The 22,051-nt window shown below is 41.5% G+C and overlaps 1 protein-coding gene across 2 annotated transcripts in view; it reads left to right on the top strand.

The window, feature by feature from the left end:
• Window positions 1–19,794: 19,794 nt before the first annotated feature.
• Window positions 19,795–22,051, top strand: part of FAM3C (FAM3 metabolism regulating signaling molecule C) — a 29,611-nt gene continuing 27,354 nt past the window's right edge. For both annotated transcript variants that reach the window (XM_042816098.1, XM_042816100.1), the window contains exon 1: window positions 19,795–19,873. The gene's annotated coding sequence lies outside the window, so the exon portion shown is untranslated. The remainder of the gene's footprint in view (window positions 19,874–22,051) is intronic.

Consider the following 22,051-nt stretch of genomic DNA (forward strand, 5'->3'; position numbering starts at 1 on the left):
TTAAATTCTTTTGAGTCATTTGGGTTATTTTTTTGTCCAGAAGAAAACATGCAAAATCCCACAGGCTTCTTCGTTCCCTTCTCCACAGCACCAAATAGGTAATAAACTCTGTCATGGGAATTCACAGCTCTTTTTAATCATATATACCTGCCCACACTCCACATTCAAAAGGCAATGGCTCCCACGTCTTCAGATGGATTTCTGAAAATAAAGATATGGCTGTACACCACACAGAGTGCTCATCATGCTGTTCACACGGAGTTAAAGCTTGCAGCTGAGCTTAGTTAGGTGTCCACCATCTGCGGGAAAAATTGTCAGAAAAGTAACTACACACATCAGAAGGGAGTTCTGCTTTGGATTAACATAGGGAATCATATAGGTTTGAGAGTGTAAGAGCAAGAGAGTAAAGTGGCTAGAAGCATGGGAAGAAAGGACTGGCTCAGCCCTCTGGGAAGCACTGGGCCGTGAGCGTGCCAGCTGCACCTTGGCTGCTCACTGCCTCCCTAAAGGCAGCCCAGACGCAGCTGTAGGCTTGTTGCTGGACACGTGCTGCAACTTGCCACACTTGGGAACAGTTGGTTACTGTACGCTTGCAGGGTGACTCCATGTGTTGGATTTACTTGGGAAAATGTTGGCAGTTGGGGGGCTGCATTGATGGTCTCTGTGAGAAGAGCCCATGGGCTTCCTTGTGCTGGACACAGCTGGCCCTTCAAAACAAACCCACTGTAGGACACATCTGAACTCACCTCAGGAAAAAAAAATATTTAAGGAGGGGAAGAAAAACACTGCAGCAGCTGCCTGGGCATCCCAGGGAAAGCAGAGGCTGGGCTGACTGGTCTGTGTGTGTCTGAGTGAGCTGGTTGCTCACAGGACTCCTAGGGTGCCGTGTAGCCACGCTACTGCAGTTTAAGGCAAGGCTCCCTCTGGTGAGAGGGCTCAGAGAGGGGCAGCTGGATGCAGCCCACACAGCTCTGACGGCAATCGGAATGTTTGCGTAATAAGGAATTTGTTGGACCTTACAGAGCTGTTTATTCAAATGATAACTTTGTGTATAGTTAGCAGCAATCTTGGATTCAGCCCAAGTCATACATGGCATTTTTCCAGCAAATAGGGGTTGTGGTAATTTTACTTTCCTTGTAGTCATGGATATGATAGGGGCTTGCTGAGTCTGAGTCTTTACTATTCCCTTCTGCTTCTAGCTTTCTGTTTGCACAGCTGTAATCTGAACATTAATGAGCTCCTTGAAATCTGGAATTAAGTTCTCCCATTCTCTCCGTGGTTCTGCACAGTTTGCTGGTTTCAGCCACTATAGGTTACACGTTTAAAAATGCACGATGACGGCACAATCACAAAGCATCATTCCAAGCAGACACTGGAGTAAATAATTAAGTTCTGTAAAGCCACGATGTTTCAGAGGAAAGAATTAACAAAAGTAATTGGAGGTGCTGGATCTGTCTTACCTTAACAAATCTTACACCCACCGGAGCTGTTTGCATGCTCTGTGGAAATATTCTCATACGCTTCGGAATGAGATGGATCAGACTCAGCCATTTCAAAGAAGTCCAGTAATTAACATACAGTCCAAAATAATTAAGCTGCAGTAAATTGTCTCAGAACAATTTTAAACAATAAAAATAAAAAACATCCACCAAAAATATGGTTTGAAATTTGAAATTATTCCATCACTTTTTATTCACCTGAGCAGTTGAAAACAGGGCACAGTCGATTGTTTGCATGGCTTCCTTACTGTTATTGAACATCAGTACAAATCTAGTATTCTGGTAATCATGCCCTCACTGGAAAGAAACCACATGTGAACACAGCTTCCTCCCAAATCATGCACATTTTGAAAATTAAGATAGTAAAAGTAAGGGTTCATACACCTGTAAGATGTCCCAGAAAAGGCTCTTCATGTAACCTTACCTTGTTCCTTTCTGTGCATATGTTATGATATCGTATTTATTTCCAAATTAATTACATTATATTACAATTTCACCAAAAGAATAGGTGACAGCCTGCGTCAAATCTGGTACCTGTGGAGACTGTAGGCTGCTTCCTCTAAGGACACAAGTAGATAAGTCGAGGATAAGCCAGAGAAAAAAAAAGATGACAAATCGTGTCCTTAAGACCAGATAAATGAGTGCTTTCCTTTCTAACCTGCCATCAGCTAAAGACTGCTTCTGTGATTCCAGACATACTTTTTACATTTATCCTACTGCCTTGGCCAGTAAGATCCTCAGCCTTTGAAAAACTGGGGACCCGATATTTTTTTTTGGGCATTAGAAATTGGCATATATTTGGGATTGATAATTTTAGCTTTCCTTTCTCTGCCTTTATGGCACCACGTAATGTAACAAACACACTGCGGAGATACCTGTACCAATAATTGTTTTGAAATACTTAGCATATTCTGTCAACAACACCTCTGAAAGCCGTGTAAAGAAAATGAGATTTCTTTTGAAATCACATCATGAGATAAGATGGGAATCTACTGAAAAATGGCAGTGCAGTTTCACATTATTAAAGACAATCACAACATCTGTGCATCTCAGGAGCAAATCAAATTTGCATAGACGTGCCAACTTGTGTTTGAAAATAAAGGAAATGCTATCAAAGAAACACGCTGTCAAACACATTTTCTTGTGGATATAGTATCCAAGCACTGATGACTGAGATGAATGATTTAATTAGAATTTGAATTGTGCAGAGCTTGTTTTATGCTAACATGAAGAAAAAAAAAATAGAAAAAAAAATGATTCTGTCCATTTTTGTTAGCCTGTGGCTTTTGTTGACATTACCATCAATACAACTTCAAGAATAAAGGCTTCCTGTAAGGCAAATAAACAAACCTATTTCTATGTAATTATTATCATATGTCAGGCAGTGAATGTTGCAAGCTGTGATGCTGCTTGCTAAGTGATTGACTGCTAGACCATGGAATTAGCCTTTAGAAATGCTTTGCCTGGAGTGCTGTTTGTTTCTGAAATCAATTATGGAGCAGTAATAAAGAGGACTGTTGTTTTTGTTTTTGTTTTTGTTTTTGTTTTTCTGTAGGTGCCAAAGAAGATGAAATGATGTCAGGTATCACCCCCTTGTGCTCTGATACAGAAGCATATCTAGCAGTGCTGAATGAATCATGACTTCTAGTGACACTTCTTCAACCATAGCAGGATCCAATACAGAAAGAAAAAGTACATTTTTTCAAGTATTAGAGTGCCACTAAGAACACACAGGCTCAACCAAACAGCAATTGGGAGATGAAGAAAGGAACAGGTGACTTACACAGGTCTGTTCTGTGACCATGACAGAGGGTGGTGACACTGGAACAGGTTGCCCAAGGAGGTTGTGGATGCCCCATCCCTGGAGGCATTCAAGGCCAGCTGGATGTGGCTCTGGGCAGCCTGGTCTGATGACTGGTGACCCTGCACACAGCAGGGGGGTTGAAACTTTGTTTGATCGTTGTGGTCCTTTTCAACCCAGGCCATTCTGTGATTCTATGATTCTGTGATTTTAGATAGGCAAGGGTAAAGCAAAATTGATTGCTGGGTCTTTCCAGCATGCTGATGGACATGAATGTGTCTAATAAAAGCTTCCTAGCTGTCAGCCAGATTTGTATCTCTTCTTGGGGAATCAAATTAAGCAACAAGCTGACAAAAATCACTATGGCTCAAAAAAAACAGTGCTAAAAAAATGTGACTACATATAGAAGCAGTAAAAGATATGGTAATGTCATTTCAAGGGTGCAGTTAAACTCCTCTTCAGTTTTTGAGTCTGTTGCTAATCTGAATCCAGTGAGGCTTGTGGTGACTGAAAGAGCTTCTGATAGAGTTGGAGACTGAAAAAAAGTCCTGTACAATAAATTGGGTGGATTTCATCCAGTTCCCAAGAGAGGCTCATCTTTGGCACAGAATTATTGCTGCTCCTGCCACTAACTGGCATCTGTAAGGGCAACCAGAACAGAAAAGCTGAAAGCACTGTCAGAGCATAGAAAATGAAGTTTGTACAGCGTCACTCAGGTCAGGCCTGAGATGATCTTGCAGGAGCAGAGAACTTCTCAGACCTCAACTGCCTGAGGTCTGCAGCTCACACTACTCTACAAAAGCACTCATGTTTCTCACCGCACCACTTATGGTCACTTGCCTGTCCTTATGCAGTTTTCACCACTCAATTACTTGAGCAATACACACAATCTCATACATACACATGTATTTTGTAAAGCACCAAAGTGTTTCTTGTTTTTATTTTTTAAGAGAGAATAAAACGCAATATAAATTACGCAGTATATTCCAGGTCTGTAGGCAGGAACCTCATCCTATTGCTTAAATATGACAAAATTAAATACATAACACTGTCATTACATGTGATCAGTGCTTTGTTCATCTTTTTATTCTTTTGAGATTTCACTGAAGATGACTACAGTCAGTTATTTGATATTATCTGATATTTCTGCAGTATCAGAACATTCAAGTGCAAAGTGGCACTGCTGTGCTATTTGTGAAGTGCTCCACCTTTTCATCCGTTTGCTTTACTTTGACAACAATTTAAAAAGTAGTCTCCCTTAGAAATATGTACAAGGAAGTGTTTTATATGCAAGCCTGAAAATGCCCATTTGTGAACCAAATACACTTATTCTAATGAGTCTGCAAGCTTTTATCCTCTCAGGAAAAGTATTATACATACAAATAGATACAAAAAATATCTCAAACCACCTCCTGTAGTGTTGCCTCGCGCTCTCACTACGTGAGAGCTCCCTGTGAACGGTGTACCCTCGACCTATCAAGCAGCTCGTACTCGTATGATGCAGTCTTGAAGAATGCTCTCTTTATTGAACAACACATCCCTTTATGTATTGTTGCTTAGCACTATAGGACCACCTATACAAGGTAGGTCCTCCTATCAGGTTACAGCAAGTACTACCTTATTGTTTGATTTTGCAATCGCTACAATTTCGCAATCAATCTCTACTACGCTGTAGGAATGAGACGTTACACATTTCGTTTTATCTGTGTCCATCTTTATGAGAATCAACCTTGTGCTCTTGGAAACAGATATTTCATTTTCACAGGTGCTTGCAAAGTGCACTTGCCAGCAATCAAACATTTAATAAGAAATGTCAAGGCTACGGCACTGAATGCTGTAATCTGTTACCGTCATATTAACGTTACTTTCAAGAATCAGTTTCAACAAATTATTTAGATGTCTTTCCTCTCTCTAGACCTTAGCTTGAAGATACTAAAGCTACAATAGCACTTGAACACATTTATTTTTTAATCTGAATTTTAAAGTGAAAATTAAGGTGGTTATGTCATAGAAGGACTACATTTTCATCACAAATATCGTCACAACTTGCAGCTGCAGCTCAGCACAGACTTGGGATTAGAACAGCTTCCATCCTCTATTCCATAGCTGAAGTTCTTGGGGAAACAATGCAGAAAAACCTGTACTTGTATATATTTTCACAGCTCAAGCCACTGCCATCAGAGTACAGTTGATATTGCTTCATAGTTTGCTTTATGAGATAACCAGAAAGTCAATAGGATATCTATTGATGTTGAAATTGCTATGTATCTTGTGTTATCTCTGTGTACAGGTGTGGCTGTGAATATCCAACTGAACTCTCAGGTATGTAGCAGTAAGAAGTAAGTAAGAAGTAAGAAGTAAGAAGTAAGAAGTAAGAAGCAGTATGTTAGTATGTGACAAGGTCCCATACTCACACCAGTTTATTCAGAACTGGCACCTCTACATGATGGCAGTGACACACTGCATTGTACAGGAGTGTGTGCAGCCTTCCCAGGCTCAGGAAGCTACTCAGTGTGTGAGCTAGGAGGTTTGCTTTTATATAAAGAAGATCAAATTAGTTTTAGTTTTTAGCAGCAAATTCTGCACTAGCTGTCTTTCTTTATTCATTCAGCAGTGAAGCCCGTTCTTTCAATTGTGATTTATTGGATCGATTTAAAAGTTTACATTTCTTTTTCTCCTTAGTTAGTGCTATGTGATAGAGCTTCCAAAGATTTGGGATGAAAAGACAGCACTATGTCCTTAGAGAAAGTACAGCTCTACTTCAGAAAAGTTTCTTACAGAGTTTCATTACGTCTGTAAGGCAGATAACCACAATTGCATCTCTTCATACTCTTCACACTACCCCATATTCATTTGGATGATGATCAGATGGCAGATGTCCATTTCAGCCAGACAGGTTGAGGGGAGGTTGCATTCTTCTGCCATAGGTCATGAAAAAACTTCATGCATAGTCATGCATTCTGAACCTGTAATTGTGAATTTAGGTAGGCTTTGCCAGGCTCAGAATGCATCCTGTTGGTTCCCACCCCCTCTGCCCTACACACCTTTCTGTGAGCCATGTGACCCTTTCAAACTATCTAGAAGCCTTGGGAAAAAGATCTGTGGTTTCTGAATCCTGCAATTCTAAAGGCTTCTGCTGGGCAGTGTCTCACTCTGCTAGCGAGTCCAGTCAAGTCACAGAAAGAACCTCATCTTCTCTCCAGCTCTGCGTACTCTGCTCCTGCCTGCTCCTTTCCAGACTATCAGATGCATTAAGAGCTGCACGTGCAGATTGAACTTTCAATGCAAGGACTGCAAAGTCAGCGTCTAAAACCTACCAAACTTCCTGTGCGTGTGCAAATCAGTTGCATAGTGGATCCCATATACTATATATATCTCACCCTGTGCCTATACTGATTTGCTTATATGTAGAACACATAAGCATATAGGAAGTGGTTGCTTATCTTGGATTTCTGAACATACAGACTCTCAGATATTTAAGAATCCTTGAAAAATGACAGAAAAGCAGTAATTCAGAAGGTGATTCATTGGTAGGGTGTGCGCACCTGGTAGAACAGACTAATCTTCCAATGTGATCATAATGCCAGTTCAGTCATAAGGCCAGACAATTTAAATGAGAAAGGATGCACATTTACAAGAAGGATAAACTGAATTAGGTTCTTAGATTATTTCAGAAAGCTAGGAAATTATTTAGGCAGTGCATAAGATAAGTTGTGAATGGAAAGCCTGAGGGATCACACTGAACTGGAAATCCATGTGAGAAATGGGGAACATGGTTTGTATCTAATCTTGCACTGCTATTGCTGACTTCCCTAGACAGGGCTCTATACGTTTACCTCTACCTAACTTTCTTGGATTAAATGCTGTGTTTTTCTGACTGACTGCATACTAAATGGAGTGAAGCAGAAGAGTTTAAAAAATTAATTCCTCCTCTCACTCTTATATCCTATGTATCTCTATATATTTGTCTTCTGGAGAAGTTATAAACTTAAAAGTCTTTCTAAGAGACAAAATAGTTACTAATGGAATTCTTAAGCACTGCAACACAGAGAGAAATGAGAATTGCCAGCAGAAGCCAAACGAAACATTATAAAGAGGCCAAAGGTACAGAAATTTGAGATTGAGTGAAATCTATCCAGAGGTCTTGTATAACTAAACATTTGGAATTTCATTTAAAAATAGCCTACTAAATGTAAAATATTCCAATACGGTAGATGAAAGTATATCCACAGAAAGGTTGAACCTGCTCACTTTGAAGTCAGTGAGGGTAAAATTCAGGCCTCAATATTGTGGAAAGAAATAGGATCATCCTTAAGGCAAGTAACTTGAGTGTGGGTTAGCCCAAGAATGCCATTAACAGACAGAAAGAGGAGTATGAGTTGTAAGATAGGCTGACACAGACCTTTCATCTGATGCCCAGTTGCTCTGTTTTTTTCCATCCAGCACAGTAATTGCTACACCATAACAAAACTCAATGTAAAATTTAATTGCTATGTAACAGATAATTTGGTCTTAGATCCAACCCTGCCAGCAACTCCTGCTCAAATTTGTTAAAATTTGATTTCATGTGCCTCACAAGTCACACGCATACAAGGAGTTGATCAGTGTAAAGCAACGGGAGGTTTGCCTTGACATCAAAAGGTCTTGTCAAAAGATGTTCTCAGCCATTTATGGGTGAGACCGTGCAATGGGGCTTACTCAAGTGTAGAACTTTGCACCTCTCCCCTTACAACTTTATGAGGTTTCTGTTGGCTTTATCTTCAAGTTTCCAATAATCTTTCTGGGCTGAAATTCTGCTATTTAGTGTGTCGTGCACTACCACAATTTAGCAGGCTAATAGTTGTTATCAGTACATTTAGTAATTGTATATTTTTTCTGCATTTGACATTGCATCATAAAAAGGATACTGAAGCTTTTCCTAAAACATGTTTAGTTTGGAATGTCAGATAACCAAGAACAACATGAATACTATGTATCCTTTTTTGGAAAAATCTGGTGTGAGTTCAAGTTATTATTACTTGCATGACTCTCTCCTACCATTCTTTGTCTGTAGATTCCCAATGAAGAAGTACATTCAGTGCATAGGTCATGTTGACAATACTGCCTCACAGAAAAAGGGGAGAAACACTCACGTGTCCTTCTCTGAGTTAAGCTGTAAGGATAGTAAGCCCCTTAATTGTAAGACTAGTAAGTAAGAGGTGAAAAGAACAGGCAAGAAAGGTGTTGTTTTCATTGGCTAAAGTAAGAATTAGAAGATTATCTGTCCAAGGAACACACACAAAAAAATTATTTCAGTAAAACTTTTAAGTGAGTATGCGAGGCTGCGGACTGGTTATCCTAATGATATTACAGAACCACAGAATCATAGAATTGCAGGAGTTGGAAGGGGCCTTAAGACATCATCAAGTCCAATCTCCTTGCTAAAGCAGGTTCCCTCCAATAGGTATCACAGGTAGGTGTCCAGACAGGTCTTGAATATCTCCATAGGAGACTCCACAGTTTTGAACAGCTTTCCACCTTTAAAAATGAAGTATTATTTATCAGTACTACAATGATGTACTGGAAGAACTAATCAGTTGTGAAGCACTGTGAAGAAATATACTAGTCATAGCAGGGATGTGTCATCTCCACGTCACCATGGCCATTACTGCCTGTCTTGTGTTCAAGCATGACCTTCGATGTCTATACACCTATATGGGGTTAGTCTGCCAGATCTGCAGTAAAATCCATGTGATTTTATACCACACTAGTAAAAATAGATTAAACATTCTTTTGCAGAATTAGGCTCTGTTCAGGTATAAAGAGCTGCAAGAAATATATTTTTTTCCATTGGAAGATATTAATATTTCAAAATCTGGAAAGAAACCAGAAGTGCTGAGACTTCTCACGGCATGATGCCTCAGCTCTGGGGCAGCCTGTCTGCCTTGCACCCTGCATGTCTGAAGAACTGAAATTGCCAAGAAGACAGAAACTGGAGGGTCTTTCCTTCCCAGCTTTCAGCACTCTATCAGCCCCAAAGCTAAGAGGGCTGTAAGCCTAAGGTCCCACAAAGGCTGTCAAGAAGACAGAGAGGCAAACTGTCAGGCTCTGTTGTCTTGGAAACCTGCCTGGATTCCATTGGAAATTGATCAAAAATGGAAATTCTCTGGAACATTTTGATTTCAATTAATGGCATATCCTGATGAGAAAAATTTTCATCAGAAATTTTCTAGACAGATTGTTCACTGCTGGAAGTAGATGAAGCTATTCCATACCTTTTTTTCTTATTATTATTTTTGCTCACACATGATTTGCTAGAATCAGATTAATGGGCAAATCACTCGAAAGATTTGATGCTGAGGTTTTACTCCAGGAACCTCTCTCACTGGCTGAAATCTGTGTTCCAATTTCATCATTAAATCCTTATTTATAAAGAAATTTTATTAAGTGAAGCACACTGCTACTAAAAGATAATCGACTGCTCTCTATTACATTTTCCATATATCTGTCATTGCCCTTATCTTCAGAACTGCTCCTGCACAATTAATTGTACAGGCAGCTTGCCTCTGATTGAGGATGCGCATTAATACTGGATTAGTCTTAAACACAGGAAGGGAAGATTTCCATGGAAAGCTTTGCATATGCTTCTGTAAGCAGTTTGTTCTCACTCTGTGTTCATGTATGTAGCAATTGTAGCAGTGCTGCAAGAAATAAAATCTAATCCTCAAAAAGCAGCTTCAGAAAATGTAAGATTTCCTGGTTATTTCAAATCAAAACCGGTGATATGCAGATAACAATCATTCTGCAATTTAAAATCTGTTTTGAGATTAGGTGGGCAGATATTGTCTAACTGCTGTGAAGTCAATGAAGACCTTATTAATGCAGAAATAGTATTACTTCAAATACCATGGCAACCAAACATCTCAGATACTTCTCAGCGGCTGTATGTACCATGTAAAGGAAGAATAAAATTATTTATATGACTGATCTAACCAAAGTAACAAGCGTGGTAGTTTAACACCCATGGGCAGCACTATAAAGCCACTCTCTTACTCTCCAGCCCTCCTGCCCCACTGCGGGTGCCTTCCCATGGGCTGGAGCTCCTTCGGGCTTCATCCACCCTGCCCTGACCTCAGTACCCTCAGGTCTGCTTCTCTCTCATTTGTCAGCCCTCTCCCCCAGCTGCTGTGCAGCAGTTGTTCCCTCTTTGAACTCCGCTTTCCCAGAGCACACCCAGTGCCACTCACAGCTCAGCTCTGACCCTTTTGGGAATCAGGTCATGTAGAAAAGAGAAAAACAGTGGAAGTTATAGTCCTTGATAGTGGCATTTTGGACTCTGTTTTTCGTGAGACATCTGTGAGAAATCTTAGCATAAAAGATTTGAGAAAATTTATTTGATGTGTATACAACACTGAAAGAAAAAACTGCATTCAGCTGCACATTGCCCAAATCTAGTGCTGGGCTACCCCAGTGGTTTGCCTTGGTTGTAGTACAGCCCATGGCTTTCACTGAGACTGCAAATGATGGAGTGTCTCTTGTTAAATAAACAGATACGCAAAAGACTTTAGAAAATAGGATTAACTTCAGTATGATATTAACACATAGCAGAAATGGTATAAAAAAGACATGCTTCAACTTAGAGAAATCAGCCAGGTAAATATAGTTCGCCTTAGGGAAATCAGCCAAGTAAATATAACAGTGGAAACTCTGTGGGGTAGCAGATCTACAGAGGAGGGTGTAGGAGCTGCACGCAGCCACAGCCTAACACATCAACAAGATTGCTGTGGCAAAAATGAAAAAAAAAACATCATATAAGAGAACTGTGTGCCATGAATAATTTTGTGTTGGTAGAGCTAAAATAGAGAGCTGTGGCCAGGTTTGGGCACTGTGTTTCAGAGAAATTGAAACAACAACAACAACAAAAAACAACCAGAGAATGAAAGTCTGAAAGACATGCCTACAAACAAGTGTTTAAGCTGAGACATGAATACAAGCCCAACAAATTGTTGAAGAGTTGGAAAACCCCTGACATCAAAGGGTAACTTTTCTCAGTTACTCAGAAGCTGAATCTTCCTGCTTCTCATGAGTTCTTTCTTTCCTATGAACACTTCAAAACTGAGATAAGTATTCTCCCAATGTCATTATTTGAACTAAAATTATCTGCAGTTGCCATCATATGGAAATATAAATTTTTACAAATTTACTGAAATGTATATTGTTGTTTTTTCGTTTGTGTGTGTGTCAGAAAATCAGTAGCATTGGGTTTTTGCAGCAGCATGAGAAACAATTAAAAGTTCTGATGTACAAAGAGTGAGTGCCCTGGTGCAAAAACAAGGTGTTGGTTCTGACAGGATACCTTGCTTAATGAGATGGTTGTTGAAATGCACTGCACCTCATACCGTATCACTTTGACTATTGAGGTAAGCCTCCTTCAAAAACATTTGAGTTTCATAGACTCACAGAATCCTTAGAGCTGGAAGAGACCTTTAAAGGCCATCTAGTCCAACTCCCCTGCAATGAACAAGGACACCACAGCTAGATCAGGTTGCCCAGGGCCTGATCCAGTCTTACCTTGAAAGTCTCCAGGAACAGGGTATCAACCACATCTGCAGGCATGCTGATCTAGTGCCTCACCACGCTCACTGTAAAGGAGTTTTTCCTTATATCTAACCTAGATCTCCCCTGTATAAACTTGAAACCATTTTCCCTTGTTTTATCACAACAGATATTAGCAAAAGAGTCTGTCCCCTTCTTTCCTGTAGCTCCCCTTCAAATATTGGAAGGTTGCTACCAGGTCACCTCAGAGCCTTCTCTAGTCCATGCTGAACAGCCCAAGCTCTTTCAGCCTGTGTTTCAGCTCTCTAGTAGGAGGAAGAGTGAGACAAGTTTTTTTTCCTTCAGAGCTCAGGAGTCCCCAGTGATTATCACCAGATGAACAGAAACTCACTGCTACATTTGTTTTACTGTTTAGCAAGGCTAAACTTCTGCCCCAGCTGGACTCAGAAGAACTTCTGACGTAGGAGTTTTCTAGCTCCAGCAGAGCCAGAGCCTTATGGCATTCACTGTTAATGTCGCTGTGCGACTTTGAGACTCTCAGCAGTTGCACTGAGATTTGTAGAGGCATAATATGAGCAGGAAGATGACAAGTGAAGAGTATCAGAGGGCGTAGGGATTAACTGAGGAGGTGACAATCCAAGTAATCTCATAGCTTCTCACAGTTCTGGTTCTTTCTGATTCTAGGCTGAGAAATGTTTAATCTGGTCTCTGGATAAATCAGCCTGGCCTGAAGCCAGCTGCATTTGGATCTGCTTCAGTAAAAACAAACCATGTTTGCTACGCAAGTTATATTTTTCACTTTCAAAGCCACTCAGATACCTCTGTTACTAGTTCAGTAACAATCTGTGGTTAGAGCTAGATTGTCAGGCCTTTTTCAGGGATATGCCTGTCAATATACAGTGAAGGATGCAATTTCTTTTCTGTGGTTTAGTGAAACATGACAGTAGGGTTGGAGTGATCACCAGTGTCTCTGCTTTTTTTCTTTTACACATCATCTGAGGCTTAGAAAGATAGGATCCGGCCATTCCATGCTGGTGACGTGTATGTGAGCTGGCAGAATCCATAATTATAGAGGCTGCTTTCTATTTCTGGATGAAGTGTAATGTTTTTTATTATAGTACCTCCTAAGGGCCCAACACTGTACAAGCTCTACCGTGTAGGCTGAGCTTCCTTGTCTTTTTTTCCTATCACATGGAGGTTTCTTGACAAGATAGGATTCTCTTCTTTCCTCTAGAAATGCATACACATGACAATTAGTGATGGTTGCTCATGGCTGGTAACACAAGAGCTGTTTTCTGGACTAAGCACTGAGGGGTGGGTGATGATGGGCAAATTGTCCATCACAGTGCACATTTCTTGTGGAGTTACACAAGTGGAGAAAAACAAAATGATGATGGAGGCTAGAGGCATGTGACCTTTGACAACCTGAAGACAGCTCATTTTCCACCTGCAAATCTGCATCTGTAAAGTAGATTTAGTGCCCTGGTGCACTTAGTGCCCTTAGTGCTGGGAGGCTGGGGGCTCCATCCAGCAAAGCAGAGCACCAACCAAGTCTGACCTCCCATCACCACTTGGGGAAGAAGCAAGCCTTAGTAGGGGTAAACTTCCTACAGTGGAGAAGGACGTCTCAATTTGTGATTAGCTGGCTAAGGGAGGTTGTTTCTTGATAGGGCTTGAATCTGAGGTACTGGTGACTGTTAAGGCTTGTTGGACCCTTGGACTTTCATCCTCTGCTGCTCTTCCATATGACCAGCAATGATATTGGCTAGGGAAAGCATTGAGCATGTCAAGAATAATTACATTACTGGTTGTGATGGTCAAAGCCCTGAGACAGTTTCCTCCTTGATCCTGCTATGGAAGAGAAAGGGTTTGAGGGGATGCTGATAGATGCTGCAGATCATTGGCTGGATGAGCAACTGGCATCAACAGTTTGTTTTGTTTTGTTTTTGACTGTGGGGCTCTCTGAGTGTCAGTAGTAGCTAGGAAGAGACAGGATTCACCTGTCAGAGTGGGGCACAAGTCACACTGCCACCTGGCTGGGCAACCAGTGGTAAGTAGATCTTTAAAGTGGAAATGACAAGATGATGGCCCACAATCAACCAAGGAAGTGGTGGACCACTTTGGCAAGCAAATTGCATGGGATAATGTGGACAAGATACTTTGTAATCAACAGAACAAGGTGAAAGGGCCCCAGTTAAGCAAATGCACATAAATAAGCAAGTACTAATATCACAACATTATGGAGAAAGCTCTCATTTCTTTTTAGGAGTATCAGTGTGACTTGGTGCCCATCTGAAGTACTTGCACATCCATGCATGCAGCAGGGATAACCAACAGGGGGAATGAGAGATTGCAGGAGGAATTAGAAAAGTTGTGACAAGCAATAAAAGTTCATCTGGAGACCAGTATCCCAGACTTACTAGTGTACACTTGAGACTGGTACTAAATCCAGCACTGTTCAACTTCTTTATTAGTGACCCAGATAGTGATACACAGTGCACCTTCAGCAAGTTTGCAGATCATACGAAATCAGGAGGAGTTGTTGACAGAATGAAATAGAGGAAATTTTATTTAAACATTAAAAAAAAAAAACACACAAAAAAAACCATTTTTACTATAAAACGGAACACATTGCCCAGGGACTGTGGAGTTTCCATCTCTGGAAATAATCAGAACTTGACTTCAGAAAGGTCTGAGCAGAGTGGCCTTTTCAACATTACGTGTTTTGTGATACTGTGCCAAAGCAGGTTAACTGAAGAATAGAAAAGTTACAATTAGCAGGGAATACTGTTATTAAACTTCAAATGGAGGTTTTAAAAGCTTTCAATTCTCTCACAATAGGAAACATGACAATGTAAGTGCTTGTGTCATCTACCAGCTTTTGGAATGCAATTCTACTGCACCGGTAAAGCATATTATTAACTTCTCACTTATTTTTATTAATGATTCACATCAAATAAAAAACCATTGCTGTACAATTCTCAAATTTCAATAAAGGAGCAGATACATTTAAATATAGTGCCTGCAAGGAAAAGAAAGGAAACAGTATTTAAAAAAAAAATAAACGGAAATAACATCTTGCGGAAACAAAGCATTAATAAACATGAACACAAGCTGTATGTGCTCCCTGTGAGAAAGTATGGTACTTGGACAAGTTTCATGGTGTGGAAAATCATGTTATTGCAGGACATTGAACACGAATGCTCACCTCTCAGAGTGCGATTTCTGAATACACACAGTACTGTATCTCTGTCAGTATAGCTACAACTTCCACCTGGTGATGCTTGTTCTTGATCTGAATGAGTATGATCTCAGTCTTAAGTGTTGTTCAGAATCTACTCATCTAAAATTTTAAGATTTTAAGGACTTCTAAAGCTCTTCAGGAAACTGCCTAGATTCAGTGCTATTGTAGGAACTATAAGATCTCCACATCTGCAGTCTGGAGGTGTTGCATGTGGTTGCCATTTTGCTCTTCATTACTGCAGGCATATTTCATATGGTTCTCCAGCTCACTGCAATTTCTTGTAAGCCCTCAAGCCACCAATATTTCACTGTGTCTGCACTAATAACTGTGTACCAGATGCTGAGACAAATATTCATTGGTCCAACGTGGTAAAAAGAAAAAAAAAAATTACTAACTTCCACTTCTGTCTAAATGGCAGAACGTCCTTTCTTCATTGACACCAAACACAAGAACACTACATTTCATAAAACGTTAATGTCACCACATAAAAGGAATAGCTTTTCTAATGTTCAACTTTAACAAACAGCATAGGAGGTTCCCCCTGTCCTGCATTTACAGAGGACTTTGTTCTATACCATAGTCAGTATAGATGAATTAAATAAGAAACCTTGCAGTGTAAATGTGGCTTTAAATACTTGCAATTATATTAATGCCAGTGGAATTTTGCCCACTTGTATACATAATTCCTTTCATAACCAGATGCCTTGAACTTGAAACAAAGATGGGTATAAATAAAGGGAAGAGATTTGAAACTTTTGATACGATCGCACCTGGAGTTTATTTTTATTTACTTTAGAAATAATGGAGGATATGAAATATCAGTCATGATAAGTGCATCGATGGGCAAAAAAAAAAAAAAAAAAAAAAAAAAAAGCTTTTAGAGGTGTTCAAATCCATCCTTTGGACTCAGAGTTTCTACAGAAAACTTGATGATGCCAGGAAGAAAGCTTTGAAATTTCTAAGGAAGAATTTTCTATACATGTTCTTGCCTGTTTGAAAGAGAAAGAAAAGGGGAGAGGAGTGAGCTTCAAGTCGTGTTTATACATTTTCATTTATATTTATATTTAAGTGACTCGCAAGTCAGTGAAAATCAGAATTTTCAAGTGCTGCAATGTAAATTGCCTGGAGCATTTCTAAGTAATTTCTGCTTTTTTTTTTTTTTATTATTATTTTTTTTTTTATTTTATTTTCCCTTCTTCACTTTTTTTTTCTTTTTTTTTTTTTTAAAGGTCACCTAGGAGCTGTGTCTTACTCATTTAAGATAGCACGGTCGTACTGATCCTATCAGATGTCAAGATAAGTGTTTCCTATGACAGCGCTACTATGTTAAGAAAATTAACTCTCATAACTCTTAAAGAGTTAAGAGTAAGAGTCTTAAAGAGTTCTCTTAAAGAACTCTCTTAAGTTCTTTACAAGGAGAGTAAGTTCTTTACAAGGAGAGTGGTTAGGCCCTGGAACGGGCTGCCCAGGGAGGTTGTGGATGCCCCGTCCTTGGATGTGTTCGAGGCCAGGTTGGATGGGGTCCTGGGCAACCTGATCTGAATGTGTGTGTTTGGTGGCCCTGCTAGGCAGGGGGGTTGGAACTACATGATCCTTGAGGTCCCTTCCAACCCGGGTGATTCTGTGATTCTGTGATAACACAGATCTTCCAAGCTTCAGAGAGTGAGGTCTCTGCCAGCACTCTGAGACTGGCTCATTGAAAACTGCACAGAAAGATCAGCTAAGGCAGAAGCATCAGTTTACAGTGCATAAATGTAAAGTTTATGCTTACAGTAAAACGTAGTTTTAAAAAGCCATCAGGAATTGCTTTCATGCCAAAACAGAGAATCAAGACTGATTACTGATTAGCAGAATTAAATATTGCCAGGAGCAATAATCAACAACCTGAAGATAAAGTATCTGAAAAGGCTCATGTTCATACTTTATCTTGTTTCCATTTATACCCCTCAGCATTGGGGTGCTAAATAAGGCATGTGGAATTACGTAATTCTGCATTACTTATCTTTTGTGCAATTACTTGAAGGAAATGCTTTCATTTTCTTAAAACAAGCATCATGCAGTGCTGTAATTTCATTCAGTAAAAATTAACAGCTATGAGAGATGCCAGAAAGTAAATTCAAGACATGCTATAGACACTAGCAAATAAACTCATCTGAGATGTGAGTTTCAGATTAGGCCAACAAATTTATTTTTGTTCAGATTCTGCGTACCTGAATGCTTAAGACTCTTTGGAGTCCGACATTTGAAAATTAAATATCTACAATACTGGTAGTTTTTTGTTTGTTCTTGTTTTTTTTTTTTTTTGTTTGTTTGTTTGTTTGTTTGTGTGTTTGTTTTTTTTTTTCCTTAGAGGTTAACTGGTAGATTATGTGAAGGTTGCTCCAAAAGTATTGCCTCCTATTAATCGACATGAAAACTACAACAAATTCTTTTGGGGGCATCACTTTCAGAGCAGCTCTTGTACAAGAGAGGCTTGTTTAGATGAGCAGTGTAATTAATACACGTTAGCAAACTTCTGTCAGCTTGATTCATAAAAGAAACTCACTATTGCTCAATGCTGTCTCAAGTTCTCTAATTTTCATGCAGGAACTCTTCTGACATGTAGCAACGGCATCTTTGTGACAGTGGTGCTTATACATGCCCAGATCATTGCATGCTGCAGTCAGTTCTTTGTCATGTGGTATTTTAAAATCACCCCCTAATGCCAGTGTTTGTGTAACAACCGGAACATAGAAGCACTTCACTATGGGGCCACAAATGACAAAAAGCATTTGTGCAAAGGTTGCATTTGTAATGCTACTGTGTTGCGCTGATCATCTGATTTACCAAAGAGTGATTGTGATTCTTTGGTAATGAGTCGTTAATAGCAGCCTACCTTCAGTTCCTCACAGCACTGTGCATAGTAGACTCACACACAGGCACCTGGACTCAGAGCCTTCCTCAGCCACCTTGGGTCTGGAGTAATGCCTCTTCTTTGGGCTCCTGTCAGCTAGCTGCTGTATTTCCATGGAACACCAGAACTGTGACTTGTCACAGTCTGTGAGTTATTAGTGCCTATTCAGTCACATAAATGATTGCTGTTATTTAATCACGGCCATTCTCAAGTCTTACTTCTCTAACTCAGAGACAGATATATTCTGAGGTATCGGTTACTGCACAGATAATATTATTTCCTCTTTTAATAATTTGATACTTCTATTATCCTTTTAAAATGGTTATTCCAACTGCAAACATTTCCTTATCAAAGACCCAACCTCCTTATACCACACTGACCTTATGAGTCAGCTGTGCAGTGTCACCTGGTAAGCAATCAGGAGAACACAGCAACAATGTCAAATAAAGATATACCCATAGCAAACATTTAGAATAAAGAGCTATGAAGTCCTTCTTTTATATTTCTTTGCTCTTTACAACATTACTGTATGACTGAAACTTGAATGGATTTAGGAGCACTTGCTGAGGAAATCACTCGGCTGCCATTCAAACAAACATCCTGCAGCCAGGAGCAGCTGGGGTCAAAATGTGTTATTTTAAACCTGTCAAAAGATGTGTTGACCAGAAGTGGTTAAAGTAAGACATGGAAACTTCCTTTTGTCAGCCTGGCCTTGATGATGAGTGATATGCCCTATATTTTGGGTGTGACTTTGTTCCCTACAAAGAAGCGAAGCACCACACTGATTTTGCAAAAATGCTCTCTTTGTGGTTTGACAGCAACGTAATTGAGTCTGGCTGTCTGCTGCGTGAGCACTTTCTATGTGCACCACAGCAACAGCCCAGCTGAGGGAGTTGCATCAACACAACCTTTATTCCACAAAGCACAACGGTGAGTGCCCTGCCAGTCTGCCTGCCTGCCTGCACCAACTCGTGGTAGAGTTAGATGGAAACGAGCACAGAAAAAGGAGAAGAGAATAAGAAAAATCAGCAGCCACAAAACAACACTAAGGGAAAGGGATTACCTATTATTATTATTATTATTATTATTATTGTTATTATTATTTTTAATAACTCAGATCAGCTCTGTCTGAAGAGTTGAAAAAAAAAAAAAAAGAAGAAGAAAAGATTTTTTTATTTTAAAGCAGAAATTTTTCTGGTCTGTAGTGGAAAACAAATTTGGCTACATAATAATTTTCCAGAAAGATGTTTCTGAAACCGACAGAACAGCAGAAGACTTTTAAGAAGTCCTGTAGGGACAGGACATTGGTTTTAAACTGAAAGAGGGCAGATGGTTTAAAATGGATGTAAGGAGAAAGTTCTTCGCTCAGAGAGCAGTGACGTGCTGGCACAGCTGCCCAGAGAAGCTGTGGATGCCCCATCCCTGAAGGTACAGGAGACCAGGTTGGGTGGGGCCCTGGGCAGCCTGAGCTGGAGGGGTGACAAACTTGCCCACGGCACGGGTTGGGAATAGATGGGCATTGAAGTCCCTTCCAACTCGAACCATTCTGTTGTTCTATGATTGCCAGGTGCGCGCAGCCCCACGCTGTTATCTTTTGAACTCATCGTTAAGGAAGTACAAACACAAGCAGAGCAGCCCCACGACCCACTGACAGGACGACCCTCCCCGGCCCGCAAGGCCCCACCTACGGACGGGGTGCGGCTGAGGGCGGAGCCGCCGCCGCGGGCCCGGTCCGCCACCGGCAGGGGGCGGGCACGCCGTTGCGCGCCTTCCTCTGCCCGTGCAGCGGCGGCAGCGCTCCGCTTCCTTCTCGGTCGCCGGCGGGCGGGCCGGGGCAGGCTGCGCGGCAGTTGAGCGGAACGGAGGCGCTGCGCGACGTGGCCGTCGCCGCCCATCAGCAGGTAGGGGTCCGCGTCTTCCGCACGACGCCCGCGCTCCGCTCTTGGGGCGGGAATTCCTGCCCCGGTGGCAGCGCCTCGGCTCCCCTGCCCGGGCGGCCGGTCCGATGCTGGCCGCGTGCCCCCGCTCCCGACTTTCCCCGGGGATACAACTTTCCGCGCTCCCTGCCCCCTTCCTCTCCGTCCCTGCCGGCAGCCGCGGCCGGCTCTCCGTCCCTCCCTCCCGGATCCTCCCGTGGGCTCTCCGCCGTGGAACAGCCGCGGCGCTGCGCGGGGGCGGCTCTGGGAGCCCCCCCGGCCGTAACGGAGCGACTCTCCGCCCCCTATAGGGACAGGGGGAGGCGGGGAGTTGAGTGTCCCGCTTCCCCCATAGACAGCGTTTTATTGCTGAAATAAGGCGGCTGGGCGCAAAGGTCTGCCTTTTCTGCGGTCTCTGCCTTCTCTCGAGTGGTGGGGTTGTGTCACGGCGTACCTGTCGGAGCCGCGTGTTTCCCTTTGCGTTTCTGAGGTTTTAAAGTAAGGAAAAGCACGGTTTTGTGATGCGTGCCTCCAGCTGTGCTGAACGCCTGAGCCGTTGGCAGGCTGTGTAACTTGGTTCTCTCTGTTTTCTCACTTTTAGAAGTGTGATTGTGTGGTTTAAGTGATAGTAGTGACTCCTGACCTCTGTAAAATATTTGCGTTTTGCTATCTATCCGTGTATGTAATGGATATGGAGTAGCTTTAGGATACTGCGTGCCCTGTCATGCTGTGCACACCTGGAACCTACACTGTTCTTTGCAGGTGCGCACAGCTGGCAGCTCCTTTCCATCTAACAAAGTATGTACTTGATCCTGGGATCCCGATAGGAGGATAGTACGGGAAGAAACCAAATCCGCAGCAGGAACAGCTGGTTAATGTGTGTACACAATTGTATTTTAAAGCCTGTGAGGTAGGCAAGGTGTGACTGGAGACCATCAGCAGCCCCCTCCGGCCCAGGCAGAGGGCAGTCCTGTTCAGCAGCACTTGCGGGTCTGTAGGTTGTCTCCGTGCAAAACAGGTTTTGTAACTTGCTTTGGGGCTGATGCAGGCTCTTCCCACGTTAACAGCTTGGTGTGTTGTGTGGTAATGTCTCATGGCCTAGGCATGGAGGAGGTGCCTGCTCTGTGGCAGGCCGTTCTTCTAACTGTGACCGTGTCACAGTGAGTACGGAGTGAATAGCTAAATAGCAGAGTTGCCTCGCAGTGCCCACAAATTGCTGTCTAGCCTCTCTAGATGCAGTCCGAGTCAGTCTAGGGTGTGCAGGCTCTACTTACAAGGAGAATGCTTTCAGCACTGCTAGAAAAGAGTCCTAACATAGAAAGAGTTTGAGAACTTAATGGAATTTTAGTAAGCTGTTGTTTAAAATGTGAGCTAGTCCAGCGGGATATTTTGTTTCTGGCTTTGGCCAGAGCATATAGGAGAGGGACTTCTTCTGTAAGACCACAAGATGGATTGTACTGTGGAAGTTGCAAAAATACCACTTTGATTATAGGTTATTTTGTAGTGTAAAATTAGGTGTCTGTAAGATGAATGTCTGGCAGACATTGGGAATTTGCTGCTTAAGATTCAAATTATTCACAGAAGAAGTGATATGTAAGTTCAGTTTTGAGGTTTTTCACAAAAATCTGTTGAGGAGGTTGAGGATTTAAGGTATAATTACTGTAGACATGCATGTTTGCTCAGCCAGTGGCCTGCTGCGTAAGCCTGTGACAATCACTTTGCTATCAACAGCACTGGAATTACTGTGATTGTTTTATGGCTTAGAATGATTTCCCTTTCCCTGGGCTGTTAATAAATCATTTTACTTCAAGACAAATGTCGTCGGCAATGGCGTCAGGAATCTTACCCTCTTAAGTGAGGCTTCATGAGATGTCGGGGCAAATCTAACAACCTGTTCCTGCTGCGCTCTGCTCCCTGCCGCTCCAGAAGGTTGCCTGGTCACTGACAGATGTATGTTCATTAATTCCTTTTTGGTTAGCTTTCTTCATCAGGGAGCAAAATCCCGCGACATATACTGGAAGACAGGTGGGTCCAGCCTAAGTCATGAAGTTCACATTTTGTAGTTCTATCCAGGCCTGATGCCTGGTGCTGTAATAGAGGTGAGGAGGAAACTCGCTGCTTGAACTTCTCTTTTTATACATCATAATTCTCCATTTGGACATT

This window comes from Centrocercus urophasianus, unplaced genomic scaffold (genome assembly GCF_019232065.1).
Source record: "Centrocercus urophasianus isolate 14NV4802_14NV808 unplaced genomic scaffold, USGS_Curo_1.0 seq_15, whole genome shotgun sequence".
Taxonomy (NCBI): Eukaryota; Metazoa; Chordata; class Aves; order Galliformes; family Phasianidae; genus Centrocercus; species Centrocercus urophasianus.